This window comes from Gossypium hirsutum, chromosome A01 (genome assembly GCF_007990345.1).
Source record: "Gossypium hirsutum isolate 1008001.06 chromosome A01, Gossypium_hirsutum_v2.1, whole genome shotgun sequence".
Taxonomy (NCBI): domain Eukaryota; kingdom Viridiplantae; phylum Streptophyta; class Magnoliopsida; order Malvales; family Malvaceae; genus Gossypium; species Gossypium hirsutum.
In genome coordinates, this window is record NC_053424.1 from 59,713,838 (window position 1) to 59,718,100 (window position 4,263).

At 37.3% G+C, this 4,263-nt stretch overlaps 1 non-coding gene across 1 annotated transcript; it reads right to left on the reverse strand.

Annotated features, from left to right (window-relative positions):
• Positions 1–2,807: 2,807 nt before the first annotated feature.
• Positions 2,808–2,912, reverse strand: LOC121207893 (small nucleolar RNA R71). Its single transcript, XR_005902997.1, has one exon. It is a non-coding gene; the product is annotated as a small nucleolar RNA R71 (small nucleolar RNA).
• Between the last annotated feature and the right edge of the window lie 1,351 nt (positions 2,913–4,263).

Here is a 4,263-nt window from a genome sequence, read left to right on the forward strand (position 1 = left end):
AGTAAACTAAACAACTAAACTAACATACCAAGGTCTTGAGTGATTGTCTGATCGAAGCTTTTGACGTTACTGGACCCCCGATGCTAGCTTGGCAGTATTATAAGGAAAGAAAAGAAAAGAAGGTAAGCATGTAAGCTTAGTATGTACACATATGCAAATAAAGTGTTATTAAAAGCAAAACATATTTATCAAACGAAAAATTGACATGCATAAAATATTTGAGTCACTTAGACTTCTTGATCTTATTCTTTCTTTCATTCATATATGCTTAAAGACATCTCATCATAGACTCAGGCTTTATCCATGAGTTCAGTCTACGTACCTCATCAAATTTTCACCAACTAAATCTTTGCATTACCCGTTGAACGCTCAGAATACATAGGAATGCTTAGGGAATTTTCATATAAATGTTACATTTGAGCTATTATGTAACATTCGCTCATTGAGTCACTCACGGGCCTGTGCACAAAGCCAGTACCTGGACCCACGTTACCTATAAAATTCATCTCATGAACTCAGACTCAACTCATGAGTTCAGACCACATAATTTTCGTGAAATGCCCCTACATATCCTATGCTATATCCAGGGTTCAACGGGATTTCATGTTTAACCGAATAGCATCGCATTTGCTCGCAACGTATTATACTTGATAAACACCAAATTATACATATTTATACCCAAAATACTTAGCATATTTATGGATGTTTATTACTAGATTTGTGGATTTTGGTGCTCTTAATCTGGTTATTTCATGTTTTGTACTCAGGGGAGCACCAAGAGTCAAAAGGAGCCAGAAATGAGCAAAAAAGGGACAAAACGGACCAAATCGAGAAGATGACACGGCCTAAGTCTTGCCACACGGGCATCTCACACGCCCGTGGCCTTCGAGGGTGTCGACCAAGGTTTACACGATTCACAAGGCCTGGCCATTGAGCCCACGCGGCTGTGTGCAATTTAACGGAGCGAACACGGCCTGGCAATCACGTCACACGGCCGTGGCACAAGGGCGTGTCCCTTTTTTCAAAGAGTTGTATTTTACACGGAAAAGGGTACTTAGGGAGGAAGAAAGCCAATCCAAAGCCTATATAAACACCCTAAGTATGACCTAGAAAGGGGGCCTCTTCCAGAACTTTTCTGGAATACAGAACCACACGCAAGGAATTACTTGAAGGAAGCCAGACGATCCATGCCAAAAGCCGGAGCTACTCCAAGACTAAAGATGTCTCTGAGAATTCCTTCAGGGGTTTTAGAGTTTTCTTCATGTTTTGTTAATTTTATACTTTTGAGATGTACTCTTATTTTATTATGAACTAAACCCCTTAGATACCTAAGGGGGATAAAACCTATGATGGATCTTGTTATTATTAACTGAACTGTATGATAAATACTTGATTTGTTCTTAATTATGTGTTCTTAATTCTTGAGTTAATATTCTGGGTATTAATTCATGATTTGATGTGTTGATATAGAGGAGGAATAGACCCTGCCTAAGAGTAGATTTGGCATAATTAAGCGGAGTTGATCGAACGCCTAGAAATAGGGTTACGAGATTTTACCGAATTAGGGTGAAACCTAATATGGGAGTCCATAGAGTGATTTTCTGCTTCCCTAGGGGTTTTAATTAAGAAAGAAATTTCGATTAATTCAACTGCGGGCTAGATGTTATTAGTCTCGAAAGGGATAATAACATAGGTTAGGGAATATCACGGATCAAGTCAAGTGAATAAATCATCTGGTTTAGAGTCAGATAACAAATGAAATCTAGGTGGATTCCTCCTTGGGTGTTGTCTTTATCAATTGCTTTTCTTCAAGTCTTTTTCCAAATTTTCTCTTTGCTTCAGTTAAATTAGTTAATTAGTTTAGATAATTAGTTTAATAAACAAACCCTTTTATTGTTAGGCTAGATAATAAAAAAATAGTTATTACTAGCACTTTTGGGTCCCTCGGGTACGATATCCCAGTCTTGCCATTACTATACTATTGTTCGATAGGTGCGCTTGCCTTTTTGTCGTGATAATAGTTAGTCTAGGTTTGATCTTCATTATAAATATTTATTACTTGTTACAAATCACGCGATCAAGTGTTTGGCGCCGCTGCCGGGGATTCAAAATATTAGGAACGCTAAATTTTTATTGCTTTAGCCATTTATTTTTTTTCTAGCAATTTAATTTTAGTTTATTATTATTATTTATTAATTTACATATTTTTTCTATGGGCAAATTTTTATAGTTTATGACTAGAAGAAACTCGTCAGGACCATTACCTTTTGACGAAGAAATCGATCGCACAGTTTGTAAAAATCAAAAAGAAGTAAGGCGTAGCTTACGATACACGGAGAACGAGCGAGAAGACGATACTTAACCTCAAATCGACGAGATGGCTGAAAACCAAGGCAATCAGCTACCTCCTACAATTGCGGCTAAACAAAATCCTGCTCCACGTACTTTGTATGATTATGCTAAACCTTCTTTAACAGGAACTGAATCTAGCATAGTTGACCTACTGTAGCTGCAAATACTTTTGAATTAAAACCTAACACTATTCAGATGATACAGAAGTTTGTTCTGTTTGATGGTTTGCAGGATGAAGATCCCAACGCTCACTTAGCGAACTTTCTGGAATTTTCTGATACATTTAAAATCAATGGCGTTTCTGATGATGCCATACATCTTCGGTTGTTTCCCTTTTCACTAAGAAACAAAGCTAAACAGTGGTTGAACTCATTACCACAAGGGTCTATCACTACTTGGGAATAGAAGACCGAGAAACTTTTACTAAAATATTTTTCGCCAGCTAAAATGGTTAAATTATGTAATGATATCTCTTGTTTTGTGCAGATGGATTTAGAAACACTTTACAATGCATGGGAGAGATACAAGGACTTACTGAGAAGGTGCCCTCACCATGGATTACCGCTTTGGCTTCAAGTACAAACATTCTACAATGGCCTGAATCCCTCGACTCAGTAAATGGTTGACGCAGCTGCTGGCGGAACCATCAACAATAAAACATCAGAAGATGCCTATGAATTTATAGAGGAGATGTCACTGAATAACTATCAGTGGCAAGTTATGAGGACAAAGCCAACAAAAATAGCCGGCGTTTATAACATCGATTCAGTCACCATGCTCTCTAATCAGGTAGAATTTCTCAATAAAAAGATTGACAGTTTACTTGATTCTACGCAGGTACATCTAGTAATGAGGTGTGACTCAAGTGGTAGAGGTGTGCATATAGAATACCAATCCTTCAATCCTACAACTGAAGAAGAAAAAGTCAACTATATGGGTAACAATAACTTTCGATCTCAAAATAACCCATACAGTAATACTTATGATGCAGGTTGGAGGAACCACCCAAATTTCTCCTGGGGTGGTCAAGGGAATCAAAAGCCACAAAATCCTCAGGGTTTTCAACAGCCACCTTATCAACAAGAGAAGAAACCAAACCTTGAAGAGATGCTTTCTAAATTCATCTCGATGTCAGAAACCTGTTTCTAAAGTACCGAGACAGCACTTAAGAATCAACAAGCATCGATCCAAGGACTCAAAACTCATATTGGCCAGCTATCCAAACTAATCTCCAAATGACCACAAGATAGCTTAGCAAGTAATACTGAAACTAATTTGAGGGAACACCTCAATGCAATTAGTACTCAAAATAACGAAGGATTCCTTGCACCAGAGCCAGAATTACAACAAGACAACATGATGAACAAAGGTCGAGAAGAGGTAAACGATAATGATCCCAAACAGGTAACTACGAACCATGAACCTCGTGTGCCATATCCAAAAGCGATGACGAAAGATAGAACAGAAGAACAATTCGGTAAGTTTGTCAAACTCTTAAAGAAATTACATATTAACTTACCCTTTATTGAAGTTCTGTCGCAGATGCCCAACTCAGCAAAATTCTTAAAGGAACTTTTGAGCAATAAAAGAAAATTAGACACTACATCGCATGTGGAACTTAATGCAGTCTGCTAAGCTATTCTAAAGAATAAGCTACCTAAAAAATTGAAAGATCCAGGGAGTTTTACAATTCCTTGCTTAATTGGTAGTTTATCTGTGAATAATGCTTTAGCTGATCTAGGGGCAAGTATAAATGTTATGCCGTATAAAATGTTTAAACGACTAGGTCTCGGTAAACCCAAACAGACTAGGATGAGCATCCAATTGGCTGACAAAATAGTTAGATTTCCTAAAGGTATTATTGAAGATGTTCTCGTTAAAATTGATAAATTTATTTACCCAATAGACTTT